Below are 26,013 nucleotides of genomic sequence, written 5' to 3' on the forward strand. Positions count from 1 at the left end.
AAATACAACTCACACTTCTTGATGCAGTAGTTTATTGGCTTAATTGGGAAATCCACGCACAGGTGGATGCAAGGCACAGCACCGTGTGTTCCGAGTTTCCACTCTCTTCATCTCTTGGTTCTGTTTGTCGGCCCTCCTCTATGCGGGCTGACATCAGTGTCTCCTGCCACAGACAGCTCTTTCTTCAAGAGGCAAAAGAGAAGGAATCTCACAGCTCATGATCCACCAGGAAGAGAGATGCACTGTCTCCCCGTATCCTCGAATGAAATCACATAGAAGATCCATGTTGGCCATACTGGAAACACACACCCACATTTTGGACCAATCACTGAACAGAGGGAACAGGCGCCAGGATTGGCCAGCCCTTGGTCACATGCTCATACAGTGGTTGGGAGAAGATAGAACGCTTTGAGTGGTGGTCGCAGCAGAAGCGAGTGTGTAGGGGCAGTCGGTACCACAACAGGAAAACAAAGTATTTAACAAAGACTTTGTGTTGAAAATGGAGACTAAATACCTGGAATGGAGACAAGAGAACAGTATAAATGCTGAAGACAAGGAGCTGAGACCAGAAGAGAAGTCAACTCCAGTGCCAGTGATGTCAGAACTGTGTAAGATCCCTGTCCTGGCACCCTCTGACAAACTCTTCCCAGGAAACATTCTTTCCGTTTGATGATTCCATGTTCCTGTTACCGTGGGGCCTCCTCTAGCCTGGAATTCTGCGTCCTGCTGCTGTCATCCCAGAACTAATTAACTCGTAAGCTTTCATCACATACTGAATACTCAGTATATTTATTGAGGAAATCAATGAAGAGCGAAAAAAAAGAAGGAACCAACAACTTGAATTTGGGTAAGTCAAGTGAGGTTTCTGAGCTCTTTTTTTTTTTTTCACCTTTAAAAAAAAGGAATATATTTTCTGGTTATTTTTAAGAGTAGTTTTGAGAATTAAAATATGTGCCTCTGAAAATTGACAATAAAAACAGATGTAAGGTGTTGTTCTTAATGATGTTGTGCAAGATTTGTTGGTGGCCTGCATATCAAGACATCTCTTAATATTGCAAAGTAAAAAGCCAGCAATATTGCCTGATTTAGCTCTCCAAAACAACTCAAATGTTAAAATGGTCATTTATTTCTTCACCTAACCAGGGCTTCTGAGCTCTGGCAGTGTATACAAATGACATGGGGAGCTTTGTAACATTTTGCTACCTAGCTCAACCCAGAGGTTTTGCTTAAAATAATGCAGGTTGGAGGGCTAGGCATATGTATGGTTTTAATTTCCCCAGGTGATTCTTATGTGCAGCCAGGGTTAAGAAGCACAGACCGCAACACGTGATTGCCTCATTGGTACCTAAGTGCTTCTATCTGCTTGCTTCTTGAAAATAGGCCTCTCACTTGATTTCAGGTGAGGGTTTTTTGTTTGTTTGTTTTTGGGGTTTTTTTTGGCGGTACGCGGGCCTCTCACAGCCGTGGCCTCTCCCGCCGCGGAGCACAGGCTCCGGACGCGCAGGCCCAGTGGCCACGGCCCACGGGCCCGGCTGCTCCGCGGCACGCGGAATCTTCCCGGACCGGGGCACGAACCCGCGTCCCCCGCATCGTCAGGCGGACTCCCAACCACTGCGCCACCAGGGAAGCCCTTCAGGTGAGTTTTTAAACCTCAGGTGCGGTACACGAAATTGTCATTTCCCTTCAGTCAGCATCCTCCCCTTCAAGAGTATGACAGGCCAGTTTTGCAACAGCCTCTGAAGCAGAAATTCTCTTCCAAATGTGCCTTTCTTGCAGGGATCTGACCAATATAAAAATAAAGTAAAACAATTTAACCCTGTAGCTAAATTGATGACATTCACGAGAGATGAAATTTTTGTCTACGAGCTTTGCAGTTATTAAAATTTACTCCTGTTTCTAAATACTTAACAGATGAAAAGAATGAGGCACAGAGGCCAATTTAACTTAATCGTGAAACCTTGTAATCCGAGTACCAATTACAGATGTAGTCTCCATTTATCATATATTCTTTGCAGAAGGTTACTGGGTAGGGGTAGACAAACCATTCCTTTTGCTGCATCCGATTAAAATATTATTTACTGCCTACTGTGTTCCTGGCAAAGTGTTGTTGTTTGTTTTATGGGAAAGAGGGAAGGTAAACAAATACGGAAACAAAGACAAGTACTGCAGCTTTGTGCTCTCATGGGAACGTTGCAAGGTCTGCTTTTCTAGGATAGGGTTTCTCAGATGCAACAATTTTGTAGACAATTAGTGTTAATAACCACCATAACAGTAATGAATAATATTAATTTGAGGTATGCTATCGCTGTGTACCAAGCACTGCTTCAGGATTGGGAATATAGGATTCTATTTAATTCTCACAACTCAGAGTTGAGATAATTCACTCATGGTCGTATTGGTAGTAACTGACAGCCCGGATTCAATTCCAGGTCTTCCTTCCTCTGGAATAATGGGCTGTGGAGTGTGCCCTTTCTTAACGTTTTTTGAGAAAGTTGGAGTTCTGAGAGGTAGGGTGTGCATAGGCATAGAGGTAACTGTGGATTTCAGTGTGTTTTAACATTGAGGCACGAGGGTCCTGATCTTACATAACAACCCTGGGATGAAAGCCCATGTGTTCCAGCTCCCAGCCCAGTGCTGCCGCCTCAGCTCCCCAAGAGCATTCTAGTATCAAATTCCCAGTGTGTCAGGGCTGGGCTTGGCACTGTCCATAAAGTGGGCACCACTGTTCCAGAGGAGTATAGCCCAATAAATGAATCCCAGAAAGTCTTCCCCACTAGGAATTTATGCTTTACCAAATTAGCAGTTTTTAATTGGTAGGCAGATTTCTGGGGGTCCTTACAGAACAAAAGGAACAGCAATTGTGAATGGGCCTTGGGAATGTTTTAAAATTCCACGTGAAGTTTTGCTTATGAAAGAAGATTTCACTGAGAAGCAATTTGGACACAGGTCACCTCCTATACCACCAGCACTCTTGGCACACAAGCCCTTTGTTTGTTCCTCTAGTGCACCAAGGTTCCTCCTACCCCTGGGTCTTGGCATATGCCATCACTCTTGCCAGAAGTGTTCAACTCCCCAACTTCCTGCTCCCCTACAACCCTCAGAAAGAAAACTACATCATGCCAACAAAGTCATCAAATCTCTTTTCAAATGTCACTTACTCAGGAAACCCTCCTGACTTCTCTGAGGAGGCCAAATCCCCCTACTGTTAATTCATAGTCTCCATTAATTCATTTGGGGGAACATACATATATTTTTTAATTAACTTATTTATTTATTTTTGGTTGCATTGGGTCTTCATTGCTGTGCACGGGCTTTCTTTTTAGTTGCGGCTAGCGGGGGCCCCTCTTCTTTGCGGTGTGCGGGCTTCTCATTGCAGTGGCTTCTCTTGTTGCGGAGCGTGGGCTCCAGGTGCCCGGGCTTCAGTAGTTGTGGCACGTGGGCTCAGTAGTTGTGGCTCATGGGCTCTAGAGCACAGCCTAGTAGTTGTGGCGCATGGGCTTAGTTGCTCCGCGGCATGTGGGATCTTCTGGGACCAGGGTTCGAACCCATGTCCCCTGCATCGGCAGGCGGATTCTTAACCACTGTGCCACCTGGGAAGCCCCGGAACATGTATTTTTCAGTTCCTTCTTTAGGAAGGAATTAGGCACAGTTCTTTGCATCAGGAACACACGAAATGTTACAAACAAGGTCTCTGCTCTTAACAAAGGATAATTTTTTCGATTGTGCTGTTACCGAAAGTGGGGTCCAGCTGCTCGCTGCTCTGAAGCCAATAAAGAGGCAAGGTTGGTGGGAAGGAAAGTAAGTTTGCTTTATTTCGGAGGCTGGCAACCTGAGCGGGGTGGGGGCAGACTCCTGTCCAAAGCTGACTCCCCTCCCGCCCCACACCCCTCACCCCCAACAATCAGGGGGCTAGAGCTTTTATAGACGGAGGGAAGGGGCTATATGCAGAAACAGCACAGTCAGCTCTGACAGTCGTCTTGAAATTGGTCATGCCATGGTCTGATCCGCGTCATCCTGATTGTTTTGAGTACAGTTAATCTTTAGTTCCAGCGTCACTTTGTTCCCACTTCTTTGAGGCCAGTTCTCAGAATGGTGGCAGCTTATGGCATGGCTACAGTGTGGTCATCATGTAGTTAACTTCTTCCACATGGTGGTGGTTTCAGCATCTACAAGACAGCTCACAGGATATGGCTCAGCATGTTATCTGTAGCCCTTGAGGAGGAACTAGAGGTCCTTGACTTTGCTTAATGGCTAAACTATTATTGTTTGTCCTGTTTGACTGCTTTCCTTTGCTTCTGCATTTTCTCACTTCTCTGATTAAACTTATGCTTTGGCTGAAGTTTTTCTACAAACAAAAGACAAGCAAGGGAGATTGGGATTTACATATACACACTACTATATATAAAATAGATAATAAGAACCTACTACATAGCACAGGGAACGCAATACTCTGTAATGACCTATATGGGGAAAATATCTAAAAAAAAGAGTGGATGTATATATATAACTGTTTCACTTTGCTGTACAGCAGAGACTAACACAACATTTTAAATCAACTACACTCCAATGAGCATTAGGAAATAAAAAGGCAGGCGGAGGACATGGGTGGGGGGAAGGACCGTAGGGTCCTGCTCCGGTTCAGTGCTAGGCTGAATAATGTGTAATTAGTCATTCTAAACACAAAAGAACTCATCACTTCTTGTGGTTACACTAATATTAAATGAGACTAATAAAATAAAATAAATTAGGGTAACATGTTGGAGCACTGTTTTCTTCATTTAGGTGGAGTCATAGGAAAAGCTTCTCTGAGGAAGTAATGGCTGATTGAGAGCCAAAACATGAGAAGTCAGCAATGGGAAGAACTGGAGTGAGAGCATCCCAGGAAGGGAAGAGCAGGTGCAAAGGCCCTGACATGGGAGTAAAGGTGCTACAACTAAGGAAGAGAAAGAAGGTGTAGCCACTAGAAATAGAGCATGGAAATATGGGAGGCTGTGTGTGAAGGTTGAGCCAGATGACTTGTTTACTGGAAATGGAAGAAATCATGGTCTTATTCTGGGAGTGGTAGAAAGTCAGTGGAAAGTCTTAAATAAGGGGATGATTTGACATTATGAATATTTTAAGAAGTCATTGGCGGCTGAGAGCATTGTTTCAAGGGCAACAGACAGTAAGAGCAGTTAGGAAGTAGTTTCATTCTAGTTTTTAATCAAGTTAAGAGATAATGACGCCAGTTGGAATGGTAACAGTATACATGAAGGGAAGCACTGGGAATTGGGATATAATTTGGAAGTTGAATCAGTAGAACTTCCTAATGGCTTAAAATGATGTGAAAGTGTAGAAGAAAAGAGTCGAAATTCTTTGGTTTTTGGCTTGAGCATAGGCAGTGCCAATCATCTAAGATGGGGAATTCTGGAGAAGAAGTAGATGGGGAAGTAGGCATCTTGGGAATCAGTAGTTCTATTTTATGTTTTAGGTGCATGTTTAGATAGTCAGGTGTCATTGTCAAGTGGACAGTTGAGCCCTGAGATAGACAGCAGTCATGATGAGTGAAATTAACTTGGATGTCAGCCTACTGATGACATTATGGCCCTGAGGTCTGATGAGTTCACTTAGGAAGAGAACAATGAATCATGAGTTCTAAGACTGAACCCTAGAGCACTCCAAAGTTAAACGTTGAGCAGAGAACCAGCAAATGAGACAGAAAATAACCAGTGAGGTAGGAAGAGAAAGAAAGAAACAAACCAAAACCAGAAAGTATAGTGTTCTTGAAGCTATATCAATGAAAATACCTTAAAGATTAAGAGAAACATCTGTAACTTTTATTGCAGACGCCTTAAATGAGGATTCGCTGTTTTGCAGATGAGAAAAATGTCCTTTGACAATGAATCAAATGTTTGAGCCTCAGGGAGGGAGTCTACCTAAGGGCCCTAAAAGGGGATGAGTAATACGACAATAAGTTTTTTTGAGTTTGAAGGATAAATAAATGCTTGAATGATAAATGATTATTTTCCTTAGAGATTGGTCAGCCCGGAGTAATGGACCCTGCATGCAGGAAAAAGATCTCTGGGCAGAGATTCTGCACATCACAGAGAGATGAAGCTGAAAGGGCTCATACGTACAGACCCAAAGAGCAAACATTCCATGGTAGTTGGTCCAGACCTTTTCATCTTTGCTTAAAACCTCTGCCACCTACTACTAACTACTCCAGCTTTGACTGCCCTGTGCCTTACGCTATGAATCATATCCATGTGACTCTTACCTGGGAATTATAATGTCTGTCTGTGTGTGTGTGTGTATAAAATATATATGTATATCTAATATGTGTGTATTACATGTATATGTATAATATATATACTATATATAATATGTATATATATACACAAACATATTTTATACATATATCTTACTTGGAAATTATATACATGTATATATAATATATAATATCCTATCTATATACAATATATATAACATGTATATGTGTACACATTTTATATATATCTTACTAGAAAATTATATATGTGTATACATATAATATATCCTATTTATATATAATATATGCTATATATAAGTGTGTGTGTTTGTGTGGGATATAGCTGTTTTTCCTCACCTGATCAACCTATCTATAATAGTAATGATAATAATGATCTAAGTCCTCAATTATTAAGCCTACACTGTATCAGGCTTTGTTGGAAAATTCACAGACCATGAGGTCTTTCTGGCAAATAGTAGAGAAATTACTGAGTTATACAGATAATTGAATAAGTTTGCATAACTAGTATAATTCTCTCCAGAATTAATATTCCTCTTCCATAATAAGTTTCTTTCAGAATCAGTCATCCGAATAACTCTCAGTACTCTGTTTTATCCCCACAGACTTAGCTCATCTCTTATTACTTCTAGATACCTACATAAAAATAAGTTATAAAGCTTTTCTTTCTTTTTTTCCAGAAATTTACTATACATCAAGAGACTGGCAAAGATAATTTATAAACCATTCTCAGTGTTGGTTGCTCTTTTTCCTTTTCACACTGTCAATTTTCACTATCCAGATAAGCATTATACATGAAGATGAGAGTGTTGAAAATGAGGCTGCTTCACAATTGTTACCCAATATTTGTATGAGTAATCGTCCTGCTCCCATCAGTATAGTTTGATCTTGGGGCACTAAAACCATTCCCAGTAATGAGTAGATGTAAAATACCACCCCTAAATGTTGGCTGATTTTAAAGGAAATAATTACATGATACTTTTTTGAGAATATGGTAAGGATTTTTTAATATATCTAAGTGTCTTGAAAATTACTTAACTGGTCTTTAGTTTACTCCATACTTGGTAAGTAAAACCATATCAGAAAAGAAGATACCTTGTCAGTTGTTTTCTATTTGAAAATAATGTTCTCTCCAAGTATAACTAGATTAAACTTTTCTGAGCAGAAAAATAAATTCACAAGGGCTTTTTCTGAGGTTCTCTTCATTTTGACAGTTATATGAAATGCTATGGAAATCAGACCTTTTGGGGGGCAAAATTAAAAACTCAAACTGGATTAACCCAAAAGGGGAACTGAAATACTCAAGGTTGGTTTGTTTTGGGCCTGGATGAAACTTGGGGCCTTCTTCTCGTCTCTGAGCTTCTCTTCTATGTAATCTTCCATCTCAAGTACCCTTTTCCCATACAGTGGCATTTCTACTAAATTGCATAATCCCAGTGGAAACAATGCCCCTCTTTTCTCAAACTTGCAACAAATTCCTGGCATTGCTTTTGTTCCAACAGATTTGGGCCATTTCATGGTGGTCAGGAAGTTGAAACTTTCTGATGGGCCAAGCTATTACAATGTACAAACCACCTAAAATAAATTAATAATAGAGAAGGATAGTTTCCCAAAAGAAAAGGGGAACTTTATTTTAAAAAATCAGGGATTGTTGGTTTGGGGTAGGACTTCTTTTTGCATGGTTGAGCAAATATTTGTAGTGTATAAATATATTCATTTCATTTTTCTTTGGGAAACACAGGAAAGTATATCAGCTTGATCCTCATGTCTGCCTTGACAGGCTCTGGAATTGGGGTGCTTGGTGTTACTCTGAATACAGTCATTGAAGGCAGCAAGGCAGAGTAGTTAAGATCCCTGCTGCAGTCAGACAGGCTCTGGCTAGCTGTGTGACCTTGGACAAATCACTTAACTTCTCTGAACCTCAGGATTCTTGCCTGTACAGGAAGATAAGGGCAGTATCTACCACAAAGTGCTGCTCTGAGGTTTACAGGACCTAGCAGATGTATTTATACCAGTGCCTGGCATAGACTCATGCTGAGAAAAATGCTGAGTGTATTATTATCATGAAGACCCTTTGAATTAAACTGTAGTAAAAGATTAAATCACAAACCTGACCTAACATGTAGCCACCAAAGGGAGACCCAATCTGCAGGGCAAGGCCTCTGAGATGAGCTCCACCCAACCTGGGGAGTAGGACTGTTTTTTTAAATGACAGATTTCTACCAGAAAACCAAGAAAAAAATCTCTCTCATTACCTGTCTTTGTGGACAAATTATGTTGGACATCCAGGATATAGTGCACATTCAGTGATTATGTTGTATTTGCTTCATTGAAGTGACTTCAATTCTAAATGCTTCTCTCTATAGGTCATACACTCTTCTTCTGAAAATTTCATTTCCTGATTTAAACACAGCTTTACAAAGAAAAAACATAGATGCCATGCTTTTATTTACAAACCAAGATTCTACTTGTTTTCTGAGATCTGACTTTCCTCAAGTTTTTTCTTTTTTTTTAAGCTTATAGTTGATTACCAAAAAGGTATATTACATAGAACTTCAATTTTAAATAATAAGAAATTCAATTTTAAATAATAAGAACTTTCAATTTTAAATAATAACAAAGGTATTGATTCCATATATGAAAACTAGAATTTAGAATTGGTGAGGAAATCCCACAGTAGTTGTGTGGTAAGCATTTTCTAAGGACTCATGGAAACTTGCTAAAATGAACATATGGTTAAGCATCTTAAAAAAAAAACTATAAAATGCTAAAAGTAAATTTTTATTATTGTCTTCTTTTAAGTAAATTTATTTATTTATTTTTGGCTGTGTTGGGTCTTCATTGCTGCGTGCCGGCTTTCTATAGTTGGGGCGAGTGTGGGCTACTCTTCGTTATGGTGCATGGGGTTCACACTGCGGAGGCTTCTTTTGCTGTGGAGCATGAGTTCTAGGCGTGTGGGCTTCAGTAGTTGTGGCACGTGGGCTCTAGAGTGCAGGCTCAGTAGTTGTGGCGCACGGGCTTAGTTGCTGCGGGGCATGTGGGATCTTCCGGGACCAGGGTTCGAACCCGTGTCCCCTGCATTGGCAGGTGGATTCTTAACCACTGTGCCACCAGGGAATTCACTTTATTATTGTCTTAAAAGCCAAGAATATCAAGTGAATGTTAGGAATTATTCTGTGAGGCTGGATTTTTTTCTCCAGTTTTATTGAGATATAATTGATATGTAGCACTATATAAGTTTAATGTATATCATAATGATTTGACTTACATATACTGTGAAGTAAATTTACCACAGTAACTTCTGTTAATATTTATTATCTCATCTAGATACAAAAAAAAAAGATTTTTTTTTCCTTGTGATGAGAACTCTTAGGCTCTGCTCTCAACTACTTTCAATTATACCGTACTGTAGTATTAACTATAGCCATCATGTTGTACATTACATCCCTAGTATTTATTTGTCTTATAACTAGAAGTTTGTACCTTCTGACCACCTCCATCTGGTTCCTCTTTACCTGCACCCCACCTCTAGTAACCACAAATCTGATATCTTTTTTTATGAGTTTAGCAACGTCCATGTTTATCTCAAATGGCAAGATTTCATCTTTTTATAGCTGAGTAGTATTTCACTGTGTGTGTGTGTGTGTGTGTATATATATATATATATATATATATATATATATATATATATACCACAACTCCTTTATCCATTTGTGTGTTGACAGATACTTTGTTTCTATGTCTTCACCATTGTAAATAATGCTGCTACAAACATGGGGGTACAGATACTTTCAACATAGTATTTTGTTTTCTTCAGATATATTCCCAGAAGTGGAATTGCTGGATCTGTTTTTAATTTTTTGAGGGACATTCATACTGTTTTCCATAGAGGCCGCACCAGTACACAGTCACACCAACAGTGCACAGGGATTTCCTTTTCTACACATCCTCGCCACAATTTATGTCTTGTCTATTTGATGATAGCCATTCCAACAGGCATGAAGTGATTATTCATTGTGGTTTTGATTTACGTTTCTCTAATGCGAGTGATTTGAGCATTTTTTCATGTACTTGTTGGTCATTTGTGTCTCTTCTTTGGAATTATGTCTTTTCAGGGCTTTTGTCCATTTTAAAAACTGGATTATTTCTTGGTTTGCTCTTGAGTTGTAAAAGTTCCCTGTATGTTCTGGATATTAACCCCTTATCAGACATATGGTTTGCAAATATGTTTTCCCATTCCATAGCTTGGCTTTTCATTTTGTTGATCGTATATTTTGCTGTGCGGAGCATTTTAGTTTGTTGTAGTCCCACTTGTTTATTTCTGATTTTGTTGCTTATGGTTTAGGTGTTATATCCAAAAAATCATTGCCAAGACCCATATCAGTAAATTTTTCTTAGGTTTTCTTCTAGGAGTTTTATGGTTTCTGGTGTTACATTTAATTCTTTAATCCATTTTGAATTATTTTTTGTGAGTAGTATAAGAGTCCAGTTTCATTGTTTTACATGTGAATATCCAGTTTTCCCAGCACATGAAGAGACTGTCTTTTCCTTAATGAATATTCTTGGCTCCCTTGTCAAATATTAGTTGACTTGATATGTATGGATTTACTTCTCAGCTCTTGATTCTTTTCCATTGGCCTACGTGTCTCTTTTTATGCCAGTATTGGTTTGATTACTATAGCTTTATAGTAGAGTTTGAAATCAGGAAGTGTGATGTCTCCTACTTTGGTTTTCTTTCTCCAGATTGTTTTGGTTATTTGGGAGTCTTTGATGATTCCATATAAATTTTAGACTTATTTTTCCTACTTCCGTGAAAACAAAAATGCCGTTGGAATCTTGATAGGGTTGCACTGATATATAGATGGCTTTGAGCAGTATGAACATATTAACAACATTAATTTTTCCAATCCATAAACATGGATATATTTCCATTTATTTGTATTTTCTTCAGTTCCTTTCATCAGTGTTTTATAGTTTTCAGTGTAGCTATTTCACCTCCTTGGTTAAATTTATTCCTAAGTATTTTATTATTTTTGATGCTATTGTAAATGAGATTGTTTTCCTTATTTATTTTTCAGATAATTTGTTGTTTGTGTATAGAAATGCTACTGTCTTTTGTATGTTAATTTTGTATCCTGCAACTTTACTGAATTTGTTGATTATTTCCTATATATAAAATTATGTCATCTGCAAATTGGGAGAGTTTTTTTACTTCTTCCTTTCCAATTCTAATGCCTTTTGTTTCTTATTACTATCTGATTGCTCTAGCTAGGACTTCTAGTACTATGTTGAATAGCCCTGGTGAGAGTGGACATCTTGTCTTATTCCCAGTCTTAGAGGAAAACTTTCAACCCTTTCACCATTGAGTGTGATGTTAGTTTTGTGCTTGTCACATATGGCCTTTGTTGTGTTGAAGTATGTTCCATCTGTACCTAGTTTGTTAAGAGTTTTTATCATGAACGGATGTTGAATTTTCTCAAATGTATGTTATTCATCTATTAAGATTATATGAAGTTCCCTTTCTTTTCATTTGATCAGAGTCTTAAGGGAGTACATTCACAATTCAAAAATGTTAATCCACACAGTATCCTCTGGGATGCCAAGACTTATGGGATGAGAGAGCCCACGCTCACCAATCTGCTTGTTTGGATTTGGTGGGTAAGATTCAGAGGACTTTAGCTTCCTCTCATCCCTGGAGTTTCCAATTCTCATGGGCATTTTTTACGTTTAGATCTCCTGAAATTTTCTTTTGATAAAAGGCAATTGCATATCCATGTTCAAAGGGGTGACGAGGTGAAACAATTTCTGGGTGAAGAATTAAATGCTTGAAATCATTGAGTGATTTCATTTAGACACAGGACTTTCCCTGTCTTGCAGGGAAGGAGGGCAGGCACTAGGAAAGAGGGCTCTAATTGAGTTGATGAAAGCTACCAAGTTCTGAATTTCTCTTTAAAACATAAATATTATTATGCCAAACTTTCCAAGATGGAAATGATTCGGAGAGGCATGTTTCCCCTTTGATAAAATGTATTCATTCAAGGTTGTTTTGCTAAATAAACTAATCAATGAAATTTGTGGCAATTTATTTTAAAAAGACAACACTTCCTAAAGTTTTACATGGCCATTCTGCATTCTCATATATCCCTAGAGGCTTAGTTATTGTAATAATGTGTATGACATTCTGCATTTGCCTTTTTTTGCTTAACATATTTTTCATGTTTCAACCCAGTCTTTCTAATTAACATTTTTAAATCTTCCTGGCTGTTATAGACATTTCAGTGAGTATCTTTCTACCTATATATTTTTGTTTTGAAATCATGCTTAAAGTTCCTGGGAGTAGGTTGTCTGTACCAATGAGACCAAATACGATTAGGGTTGTAACTCTGTAAAATTATATTGTCTTCCAAAAGTGCCAGGTGATTCACTCTCCTGGTCACAGAGCAGGAATGCAAGGATTTCAACACAAGGTTGAACCACAGGGTGTTAAGGATAGCATGTAGCCTGGCAGATGGGTTTCAACCCTTCAAGGATAGCTAGTATGTATGGAGGTTCCTCAGCTTGAAGCAAAACAAAGGAATAGCAACTCTCATCTCGCTATATAGTAGGGATCAAACTTCAAATGCCCTCACAGTTCTTGGAGGGAGTGCAAATTAATCAAGCAAGGTGCCCAGGGAGCCTGTAGGAAACGATAGGAACCGTACATAAATGGAGTGTGCATGCCCCATCAACCCCGTCCATCCCCATCTAAAGAGTCATCTCCACTCAGCTCCAGCTGAAATGTCCCAATTTCAAAATGCTGGCCACTAGTTCAGATTTACTATGTATAAAGCAAACTGACACTTAGCGGACAAAATGGAGGAAGGGAGGGAGGGAGGGAGGAAGGAAGGAAGGAAATGAAATGAAATGAACAGTTGATTTGAAACCTCCGCATACAGACTTTACTGCAATCATCTTTTCTCTGTGGAAGCGGGGCAAGTCACAATGAGAAGATGCCTTGTAAAACTGTTGACTGGAATTGGTACTGATATAAAAAAAATACAAAATGAAAGCAGTAAGCAACCAGCAACATCTAAAAGAAATGTCTTTCGCAATGATACACAGTACGCGTACATGAAAAGCAGAATTAGGTGCTGGGCTTTAGCAGGTGTAATTATATAGCATGATAAAGCAAGGCACAAAAGGATTTGAACCACTCTTTCCAAATTACAAAGCTATAAAGCATTCAGCAAACAGTAAAAAAAAAAAAAAAAAAAAAGCTTTACTTTAATTTGCGTACCCTTTTTTCCCCCAGAACAAAATGCTTAGGGTGTGCAGTGCTTTTAGGAGTTGCACAATGACTGCTGTTCCGCACCACTCATTTTCCAACTGATTTAATTTCTTCAATAAGATCAGCTACACAGGGTAGTGAGACGCCCTAGCTAGTGTGTCTTTTCTTCAGATTTGCCTTTGTGACATGAGAAAATGTAAGTGACAGCAAGGAGGGAGAAAAACCTCTAAATCAGGGTAAGATATTGACAAGAATAAGAGAATTCAACCCTCCAAGAGCAAATCTCTCCTCCTCATTTCTCAGTGTCCTATAGAGTTTATTCTGACATGTTTTAGGGGAAGGCAGGGGTTATCCCATAGGCATGACCACTTGAAGTTGTCTCCAGTCATCTGCTATCAAACAAGGTAAGTAGAGTGAGAGGAAAATTAAAGAATATCTGGAGGAATAAGAGACAGGAGGGTTATAAAGGCCATAAAAGAAGGCCTTCTGCCATCAAGACAAAAACCCAGAGGTATTCGTTATTGGGAAATATTTTCAAGCGAAGAATGTAAGCAAAAAGGACAACTAAAGTTGTGTAAATTGCCTTTTACTAGGATAATGAAAGCCCAGGGACTGGCAGGAATGACTAAATCCACAAATTTAAGTTCATTGTTCCTTGTCTTCAGTGCCAGTATCTCACCAGATTCAACCAGTTCACAGGGCTCTCATTAAGAATGTGGGGATTTTAAGTGAGATACAAGGGCAAACATCCAGGTAATTCAAGCTAAGTTACTCTTGAACTTAAAATAGCCTTATAGATGTATTGATCCTTAGGTGTGTTTTTCCAAAAAGTTACTGTAATTAAATTCCTCCATCACTAATGTTTTCTAAGCCTGGCTGAGTTGTAATAAATAATCCTTTACAAGGCCCTTTTACTCAGATCAAACGGTCCCCCTCCTCTTCTTCCCTTGTTTGCTTGATCTGAAAATCTGGTCCCGTGACATAAAATGCTATGTCAAATTGCATATCCCGTCTATATCTCTTCTTCAATGCCTAGCCCTGTGAATTCACAGATACGCCATATAATAGAGATGAGTAGTCTGCTCTGGAGATATTTATCATCTTGTAGAGGGATGGTATGATCATCATCACATACATTGATTAGACAGTTACTCTTGGCCAGGCATTGCATGAAGTCTTGATTGGCATGCATCACCTCAGTTAATAATTATAGCAACTGAATGCGTTAAGGGCTAATTCCTAATTTGAAGATGGACACACTAAGGGTAAGAGATATGAAATCTTGTTTTTAAGGTTGTTTAACAATCCAGTGACAGATCCAGGACAAGATCTCAGGCCTGACTCCAAAGTCGAGACTCTTAGTCACTGCTTAAGAATATAAACGGTGAGGAGGGGGGAGACAATAGTGATGATAGCCAATGTTTATTTAGCATTATTTATGTTTCAGGCAAAGTGCAAGGAACTTGACATAGATTATAATCTTGTTCAATTAGAATAACCACCCTGTGAGGTCAGTACTGTTGTCAGCCCAAATTATTAGATGATGAACACCAAGACATAAAGAAATTATGTCTTATGAAAGGTCATTCAATATGTTCTCCTTGAGCACAGTATGTCCCTCTACTACCTCAGAACTGGTGTTTCTAAGTTTCACCTGGAAGGTACCGTATCCATCTTTGGCTTCGGAGGAATGAAAGGAATATTAAGAAATTATATAGCAAAACACAAAGGATAGCCCTGCTTGCTTGGAATAATAGGAGGAAATAACCAAATAAAAATAAACAAATTAGGGGAAAAAAGTACTGACTACTTCCACTAACACCTTTGCAGAATTCCTTGGGGTCTGTCATAGCCATTTAATTGTTCAGTCAAAGAGCTAGACCTATTTTGGATCCCCTGAGAGCATCAGGCCAAAAGTGTGCTTGAGAGCATTTAATATCAAGGGACAGGTCCCAAGTACATTCAGGTAATGTCTTAGGAGTTTTAGGATCCCCACAGCCAGGAGAATACCTTGCAAATACTGTACTTAGTAAATACTTGTTTATTTCAGTTTTTGATGCTTAGGAATCAAGTGGTTAACAATTGGTTTCCAGTTATTAAAAGTATTCTCTCATATACACTGAGGCATATTTTGTATTAGAGAAAAATAATAGCAAGCCCATGCTCACATTTGATTCGTAAGAACAATGGTTCTAGTATTACTCTTTTCCCATCACATTACTGTGAAACTTATTTGAGAGCTATTAAAGAATGGGGACATGTTTTTTTTTAATGTGATTTAAAAGGAGGGGTAAGTTTATCATTATTGTTTATTTATTTGGCAAACATTACTGAGAGCCAATTATATGTTAGGGCTTAGCTAAAATTGCTGAGGGAGACAAAGATGTATAAAGATATGTAAGTCATTCCATCAGTACAATGTTAGTTGCAAAATTCACCATGTGGAGGATAAGTATCTTGCATCATCTACAATTTGTTATCCCCTTCATGCTCTTCATTTGCAAAAACAATTAATGATTCTGTTAGCAAGTGTGTAAACCATGGCTATTAAATATGTAAAAATCCATTTCACTACTTTCCTTTTGCTAATAAAATAAATCTTCTCTATTAATAAACTTCTATACCCAAATGTAGTTTATAGATGAATTGCACTTAGACATGAAAAACATGCCCTGAGTGTGCAGTGCTAGAAATGATATAGGTATCTAGAAATGAGACACTAGAAAAATTAATCACAGTCCTTTGGATCTAATTGCCTGTGGTCTTCCTGGAAGCGTTTATTAAAGAATTAAAAGTACGTTTTTTTCAGGACTTCTGTTACAAAAATGATAGCTTTACTATACCCTTAGAAATTATATCTGCAATTATATTACTTAATATTTCCTTTCAATACATTTTCTCTATGAGATGTTTGCACTCATTCAGATACTGACTATAAAAGCAAAATGAAATGTGGAGTTTAAGTTATGACAAAAAAAAATTTTAAACCTTATTGCCAGACAGGGAGAAGTGGCAGTTTTATATTCTCATTGCCTTCTCTAAATAACTGCCCAATCTTCTACTTCACACTGGCAATATAGGTAATGAGTATAAATCCCTTATATACTTGTAAAGCACTTGGATTTTTATTTGCAGTAGTAAGGCAGGTGAGGTACCCTGGACAAACCAACTGAAATTGGAGGATAATTTTTCTTTTACTTTATTGAGGTATAACATACAATCATTAAAGCACGTAAAATGCACTAATCCTAAGTGTACAGATAGGTGAGTTTTTAATCCCTGTGAAACCACCACCCAGATCAAGATATGGAACGTTTCCAGAACCCCACAAAGTTCCTTCATGGCCCTCCTTAGTCGATAACCAACCCCGTAGCCCCTCCGAAATCAGGATAACTACTACTATGGCTTCTCTTAACACTGATTGTTTTTGCCTGCTCTTGGATGTCATACAAGTGCAATTATGCAATATGTACCCTTTGTGACCAGTGTTTTTTTCCACTGAACAAATGTGAAATTACTCTTTGTTGCTGTGTGTATTTGGGTGTTGTGTATAGTTAATTCCTTTTCATTGTTATAGTGTGTTATATTGTATGGATATAACACAGTGTATTTCTCCATTCCTCTGGTGATAGATATTTGGGTTGTTTCCAGTTCTGGAGTAGTACGTGGATCAAATATTTTAATAAAACCTTTAAAAGGTATCAACAAACTGAAACAAAGTAAAGAATATTCGAAAGACCAAAAACTAAGTAAAAAGAGAGACTGAAGTTGGCTTTAAACTTGAGGGTCTTTACTGAACTTGGTAAACCTGAGGTTCAGGTGTCACAGCCTCTCAGGTTACACAGGACAGAACAAGCCCCATGTTAGTAGCTAGAGAAAAGGAGGGTCCAAAAGGAATCTTCTTTATTAAGCTAGAATCCTCATTTGGCGGTAAAGGAGAAGTCAACTTAGCTCTGCAGGGGGCTGCAAAGAAAACTGCCCATCTTAAAATGAACTACAAAGTATAGGAGATAAAGAAATTCACTCTGAAATTTTATATACCCAACTTAGACCAATGTGAATTTGAAGCCCAGTTTTTCCCTCTTGTTCCTAAAAACCTCAAGCCTAAAACTTTAACATTCTCCTAGGCTATTGGTGATACCCAGGTACTTGGATGAAACAAATTCAAATCTTTCTGAGAGAATTCACTTTCAACTGAGGCTTCAAAAATTCTCCTAGAGTTTAGAAAAAAATCATATAACAGGAAATATGTCACTAGAGGAAGAACCAGGAGAAATAGACCAATATATTAAAATTACAAAATAGAGATGAAAATACAGAAAATGATGAATATGCTGAATGAAATAAGAAATTGAAAATAAGAGTCAGTATAAGAGACCTCAAAAAGTTTAAGAAATTTTTAGAAAAAAAGAGAACCTAACAGAATTTACAGTAATAGAAAATGTCATAATTAAAAAGAGGATAAAATACTTGAAATATATAAATTACATTTCATCAGAGTTACAAAAGGAGAGGAGATAAAGAATGATGAAAAGGCAATATTAGAGGAGATTACAGAAATAATTTTTCAGAATGAACAAAAGACAATTTATTGATTCTATAATGCCAACAAAAGGAAAGAAAAAAATACTACACAGAGTCCATATCTGTATACATCATATTGAATAGGCAGAACACAGAGACAAAGAGCAACACCTCATTCAGTTAGATTTCAATGAGTGACAGTTGAACTGGCAGCTGATATCTCTAAAGCAACAGAGGAAGCCAGGAGTGTAATAATGTCTTCAGAATGTTTAGAGTACTTAGCCTAACGTAGAATGGTATGTTCATCAAAATATATCTTTTATTTATTTAGATATAATTGGCATGTAATATTATTTTCAGGTATACAACATAATGGTTTGATATTTGTTTATATTGTGGAATGATCACCACAATAAATCTAGTTAACATCTATCAACATCTATAGTTACAATTTTTTTTTTTTCTTTGACGGTACGTGGGCCTCTCACTGTTGTGGCCTCTCCCGTTGCGGAGCACAGGCTCCGGACGCGCAGGCTCAGCGGCCATGACTCACGGGCCCAGCCGCTCCGCGGCATGTGGGATCTTCCCGGACTGGGACACGAACCCACGTCCCCTGCATCAGCAGGCGGACTCTCAACCACTGTGCCACCAGGGAAGCCCAACATTTTTTATTTTTAATAGATGTTTATTTTACTCCTCTTCACTCTTGTTGCTTTTGAAGACCTGCAAAAATTGCACCCAAAGAAATTAGTCTTAAAGGGGATACAATAGGAGCAAGAAGAAAACATGTACTGATATTCTTCAGATTCCAGTTAGTTAAAATACCTTATTAACTCAAGCTTAATACATTAACCTGTATTTCAATGATTTTTCAAGAATAGATGGTGCAGTGAAACTGACTGTTTTTTAAAGTTTATTTATTTTGTTTCACAGCAGGTTCTTATTAGTCATCGGTTTTATACATATTAGCGTATATATGTCAATCCCAGTGTCCCAATTCATCCCACCATCACCACCTCCGCCCCACACCTCCACTTTGTAAAAGTTTAAGCGCAGGCCTAAACAGTTGTTGCCAGTGTTACTAGGTTTTAAACCCATCTCTTATGCTTGTTAAAATGTTTGGATTCTTATGCATTGCACCCCACCTTGAGAGTTTATTTGGGAGGTCTAGAATGATAAATAGGTATCAGCATTTTTAACAAGTACCTCAGGTGATGATCCTGGTATAGGGAATTTATGGACCACAGTTTGATCAACTGATCAAACTATGTGTAAGCCATTTATGGACCAGAATCAGGAGAGAAGTAACACTGATCTTCAGTAACTCTTATATAATATCACAAAACATCTAGTAGCTGAATACGAAGGCTACTGGAAATTTAAGAATATTTGGATTTAAGGTTGTAACAAGCTGATGTTTCTCCCCAGATCTCATGAAAATCACAGTTGTTTTATCCGAAAGTAAGTGACTCATTTCTCAGTACTTGTTAAATCTTCGCGATATATTTACTTTTCTAGTCACTAGGAGATCAAAAAAAAAAAAAGAAACCAAAGCTCTTTGATGGGTTTCTAAGACTGTGCTTTATAGAGCTTTATCTGCTGCTAGGAAAGATGTGATCACTTATCTATTCCACAGATATTCTCATGCATACAACCAATGATTTTTCAAGGAACTTGTAGTCAATTTAGAGTAGGTTTTACTTTGACTTTTTTGCTTCTGTGATTCCCGACTATTTTCTTACTGTTCAATTTCCTACTGAGTCTTCCCACAGGGTTGTTGAATGATACTCCATGGTGACCCCTACAGCTTCAAAGTAGTCCTAGTAGAAACCCCACAATTGGGTGAGATAAATACATATCCAATAAGCCTGCATAAAGATGATGAGCATGCATGCTTCCAGACAGAATGGCCACAGAGCAGGTGTGGAAAATAGGTTTCACTTCCAAGTTAATTCCCGTTGATCAGTATCGGCTCCCTTCAGCATTGTATCATGACAGATCATGGCGGGTAGTTTCCAGGGAAGATTTCCACCTGAAGAATGGAAACTAAGTGAGAAACAAGATACTACTTTACTGTTAGTTATATTGTTACTAAAGCTCAGGTCACATGCAGGCATCACAAAAAGCTGGATTGGGATTACCCAGTTTAGTACAAGTGGTAAATAGCTTCTGTTTCTTCCTCATATTTCCTATCTTGATATCCGGAAATATTACAACTTCCTGAATGGCCAAAAATACAGGAATCAAAATCAATGTCTGATAGGCATTAGGTTCGGATATGTAGGTTGCTATTCTACTGCCTGGATGGGAAAATAGGAGTACTTGCTTTTGCCTTGTACAGTAGGACCCTGTCCACTAATAATAATCTAACTATTATTTCCTCCTCCTCAAGTGGAGTGAGAGAAGGGAAGTACAGTGAGAGAAGTCAATGAAGGGATAGAAACAGTCTCGCATGAGGAAGACAGGATTGAGGAATCTTCTGATGTAAACATGTATCCTTTTAATCGATAGAAAAACATATTTTATTTTTTCAATATATCCATCCTTCAAGACATAACTTAAATATTTCCCCCTATGGAACTCTTACTGATTCTTTTATTTAGGCATGATCTTGTGATTTTCACTTCAGTAAAACATTAATGCACTGTGTATCTCTCTCTTAACAGGTGATTATTACTCTGCACTCTGGATGTTGATTTAAATCAATTTCTTTCCCATCATGTGTTCATAGATGTATATTTATAGCAAGTACTACGGGATTATCACACTAAGTATAGGACCCCATAAGCAAATAAGTAAATGACATATCCACCTGCCACCCCTACCGTAAACTCACATTCCATTGGGGAATAAGGACTACAAATTGATAGCCACAGTGAGAAGCTGAATGTCACAGCTAATTCACAACTAGATTCGGAGTTTGAGTTTTGCTGTCAGGGGAGGCTTGATGGTTTGATGTTTGGGTCTTGGCTATAAGGAGATGACACATTTTTTGTGAGGTTTGTGCTGTTGTATTTTGCTTTTTAACTAAGTTACAATGTCAGCATCCTCCTTTGGTAATTACAGTCTCTATTATTTTGAATTTGTCTTTAACACTGAAGCTCTTATTAAACTATTTTTCTCTTTATTTGCTCTCTCTTCTAGAAAATGGGTCAGCAAACTACACAATGGGCTTGTAGCCTATTTTTCCGTTGGAAAAATTCTATTGGAATATACCACACCCATCGTTTTATACATTGTCTTTGGCTGCTTTTGCATTGTAATGGCAGTGTTGAGAAGTTGTGACAGAGGTCATATGACCAACCCACAAGCCTAACATTTTTAATATCTTGCCGTGTAAGAAAAAGTTTGCTGACCCCTGCTCTAGAACAAGGGGTCTGTGAGGGCAGGGACTACATCTTGGTCAATTTTTGTAATCTTAGTACCAGGCACAGAGATCAGGGAATCTTGACCTGAGATCTACCATATGTTCATTTTCCAGAGATGCAGTAACTTCCAAGAACTGCCTGCTAAGTTGCCTATGCACATTTATGTTTATTAGGCAAAGATTTCTAACTTCTTCATATTCTCAAAGGGGAATCCCAGTATGGCCAAATAAGTGCCTATCAGACCGACCCTCCCATAGACAACAACTGTAAACTATGGCCACAATACAAAAAATGAGTTCCTAAAGGCACTAAGAGTGAACAAAAAGAAACAGATTCTAGAAAGGAATCAAAACTTGGAAGAAGGGAGTAGCACTCAATAAGTTTTCTCTTACTCTCTTTTAAACTAAGGGCAGTTCACATTTAGGGTCACGGAGGATGCCTAAAACTGTGATTGAAAACCCATGACATTTCTTGCCTAAAAAACTAGAGGACAGAGTTTGGGACATTCACAATCTCTGGAAAGACTTTTTGGGTAGAGGTTATGAAAAGGAGAGAGACAGAGGAATCAGCAAATTCTCTATCCAAATCTCTGGCTGTCCCCCCAACCATACATGTGTGGAAGAGATACCAAACAACCCAGATTAGGGTAGAAGAACTAAGATTAGTTTTCAGTTGTCCAGGAGACAGAGTTTGTACTTTGAGTCCAGCCAAGTTAATTACTTGCTAAAGTAACTCCTCTTCTGAGGAGTATAGCAGAATCCAGAAACTCCAACACATAACACACACAATATCCATGATATAATTCAAAATTACTCAACGTACAAAAAAACAGGAATGTATGACAAATACTCAACATAAGACAAGCAACAGGAAAGAAAAACATTATCTAAACATTAAAGTCAGAAGACAATGACTTTAAAGTCACTATTATTACTGCTCAGTGAGTCAAAGGAAAATATGCCCATAATGAATCAAAAGCTGGGAAATCATAGTGGAGAAAGATGATTAAAAAGAACAAAATGGGAATTCTAGAACTGAGAAATACAGTATTGCCAATGAATATATGGTTCTTTCCTCAAAATTAAATTACATTGCCTACTGGTTCACTGTGTATTTGACTTGAGAAACTTGAGTTTGTTGTTCTCTGAAAAAGGAATATATCTTAATAGAAGGAAACAGGAGTGAAATTTTTTACCTATAAGAAAGCAACCAGTTGTTGCCTAAATAACTTGACTTGGAACAAATTACCTCTCTATACCTTATTTTCTTTAGCTGAAAATGGGGATAATAATGGTATTTCAATGTAATATAATGTTCTAAGCACAATTGTAATTGTTCAAAAACTTTGTCTGTGGTAATGATTTTTAATTGGATTCTTAATGTACCTCTCTTTAAAACAGGAGCATCAAGGGAGGATGACATATTCTGGCTGGGTTTGGGGAGCTCACTGAGAGAAAAAGAGGCCAGCACCAGATAGAGTAACCTAAAGAGAGATTTCCAAAAGCAAAGAGTCTAAGACTTAGCTCATAATCCTTTGTAGATTTTGTGCACTGCTAATTAGCTTTTGACACCTGTGTTTCTCCACTCGATTTAATGTGAATAGTCTTTGTCAAATGATTCTACTAAAGTATCTTGTTAACCCTAAAATAATGGTGAAATGATTAATTTCCAGGTGCTGACTTGAATAACATTAATCTTAATGAAATCATTTGGTATGAATGTGACTGTCCTATGTATTTTAAAAGGCTGAGAGCAACTGACTGTTTCTGATCTGTCTTGTCACTGCCGTTGATGTCTGAAGGAGCTGAGGGGTCTGCCCTCTTAAGAGGCGTTTATCTCACATGTTTGGCACTCACTGATAGCTGCTGTAATTGTAGTACATAGAGCAAATAGAACTTTGAACTGCTTGTCAGTCACTTCTCCCCCAGTTCTCCCCCAGAGGTATTGAGATGCATATTTAGAACATAAATTCCAAACATTTCCTGCCATTAACCTCAGGCAATTCCTGGGAGGTACAATTTCAATAATGGGAATATTTAGCTTACGGTACTGAATGTGAAGCAAGATTGTCTTTCTGCCCTCATCCTTACAGCTCCATTGGAAAAGCAACTTCTGAAAGCTGAAGGATGAGGGATTCCTCATGGAACGTGTATTAGGTTATTCGTTTGTGTCAGTGCTTAGAATAGGTAGCAGGAGCATACAGAGGAGGGGGGCCTGTTATCAAGTTCTTCCTAACTAGTGGGGAAATGGAATTAAGTTTTTTTATGAGCCAGATTACTGCTATATCATACGCTCATATTTGAATTGGTCTTCATAAGCAGCCAGGTAAGTCAGGTATTATCTTTTTCACTTCAAATTGGGGCAACTGAGTCTCAGTGAGAGTGATATAAGTAACAAAGTCATTGATGTAGCCCAGGAGAGAGATGACAGGGATCTGAATTTAGAGCATGGCAGTGGAGCCCCAGTATATTCTTAATAACTGATAATATGCCATCGTTGTCCAGAGTAATCAAGAAAGAATAGTTTGGGCTTCCCTGGTGGCGCAGTGGTTGAGGGTCTGCCTGCCGATGCAGGGGACGCGGGTTCGTACCCCGGTCCGGGAGGATCCCATATGCCGCGGAGCGGCTGCGCCCGTGGGTCATGGCCGCTGGGCCTGCGCGTCCGGAGCCTGTGCTCCGCAACGGGAGAGGCCACGGCAGTGAGGGGCCCGCGTACCGCAAAAAAAAAAAAAAACAAAAAAAAAAAACGGAGAAAAAAAAAGAATAGTTTGAAAAATATTAAACTCAGAAAGTAGGTTATATATAAATACGAGTAGAAGCATGTAGATGCATCAGGAATCTTGTTTTATGTCTCTTTATTAAAGCCTTGAGAATTGAAGGAATATATTATCAGCAGCATTGCGGGCTTGATGCGTGCTCTGGGATTGTGTTAATTCCTTAATAAAATGTATTTGACAATATATTCACCTAATTACTGAGAAATGTTGAAATGTTTCAATTATTTTCATTAAAAAATAACAGCCCCCTTTTTTGTTACCTCTTAGTGTGAGACAGACACCGAGATACGCATTTTAACTTAATTTCTAATTTAACCTGTACACCACCACCAAAAGGAAGGGATCAGAATCCGCGTTTTATAGATGAAGAAGCTGAAGCTCAGGGAGCTTACATAATTTTTCAAGGTGATAGATGTCATAAGTAGGAAAGTGAGAAGTAAATTCTGTACATCTGTTTCACTACAAAAAGTACTGTTCTTAAATTCTGCCTCCTTTTGAATAGGAATTGGTTTTCCATGTAACCCAAAGAGCCGAGATTGACTGAGGCAGGTGAGAGGGTAATACCCCCCTTTCCCCCACCGAAAGGAAAAAAAAATTAAGCATACTGAAATTAAATCCCCCTGGAATAACTGTGCCAAAATCAGGCAGGAAACATAACTAGCCCTGAATGACAAGCAGAAACCTTAATTCGCCAGTCTTACCATCCCTGTTTTATACTGATCCCATAACACCTATGGTATTATGTGTAGTTTAGAGCATCATAATGGAAAATATTTTTGTTAACCTATAACACACACCCAGATAAAGGTCCTCATATTAATAGAGGTGCTCAAACCCAGTGATGGCATATGGAATAATCTGGGAATGCTTTAAGAGGAGAATACTTTAATTGGGGTAGGATAGGAGGAAGGTTATGAAAGCATGAGAATTGTCTTTCGTTGGGATATGTGGATACACAGAAGAGAAAGATTTATTCTGTTTACATACAAAGGGCAAAACATGGAGCTCTGGGAAGAAATTTCAAACTGGCCGGTCTCGACTCAATATAACATCTCTCTGTAATTATAACTTCCCATCATGGAGTCTGCCTCTTGGGATCTTGCTTCCTCCATCCTGTGAGAGATTCACTGAGGCTGTAAGAAGTCCCTTGCTTAATGTACCATAGTAAGATGCTTACCTAGACAAACATAGGCTCCTGACTTCTAAATTTAGAGAATTATATGAACCTCTAAGGTAGTTGGAAGTATAATGAAGCAGTTAAAATTTAGCTTTTCTCATCAGAAAACTCAGGTTTTACAGTTTCTGGATAAGCGAAATTGGGCAAGTTATTTAATTTCTCTGAGCCTGTTTCTTCATCACATAAAATTAGTAGCATAGTCCTCACAAGACTGTTGTGAAGGATAAAGTAGATCGTCCATGGGAAGCGCTTAGCACATGTTAGTTATTACATTTATTAATGCTTTCTGTACATAAGCTTCTTACCTGGTGTGTCTAGAATCTTTAATGTATTGCAGCTAGGAATATAAATGTGAAGGGTTACGAAAGTGTTTCCGTAAGAATTCATGCCTGTGACAAGGTCTAGGCTGTCTTTGAACTTTGGAGGACTAGAAATGCCCCAGAAACATACTTACTTTCTTCAGCAATTTGGGTGCTAGGGAGTGGTAAGAATCATGTGGTAGCTATAAAATTATGCCACAAGACTCTGAGGGGTCTATTTCTAACGTGGTTTGAAAAGTACCTTACACGGCATTCTTTAGACTTGCCGGCTGCCTTAAAATGTCCCTCAGGGCTTCCCTGGTGGCGCAGTGGTTGA

The 26,013-nt window shown here is 38.3% G+C and overlaps 1 long non-coding RNA gene across 1 annotated transcript in view; it reads left to right on the forward strand.

Annotated features, from left to right (window-relative positions):
- The first annotated feature begins 436 nt into the window (after positions 1–436).
- The window catches only part of LOC125960307 (uncharacterized), a 58,099-nt gene continuing 32,522 nt past the window's right edge, over positions 437–26,013 (forward strand). Inside the window, exon 1 of the long non-coding RNA XR_007469873.1 lies at positions 437–847. This is a non-coding gene — a long non-coding RNA (uncharacterized LOC125960307). The remainder of the gene's footprint in view (positions 848–26,013) is intronic.

The sequence above is a fragment of the Orcinus orca genome, chromosome 10 (assembly GCF_937001465.1).
Source record: "Orcinus orca chromosome 10, mOrcOrc1.1, whole genome shotgun sequence".
NCBI lineage: Eukaryota > Metazoa > Chordata > Mammalia > Artiodactyla > Delphinidae > Orcinus > Orcinus orca.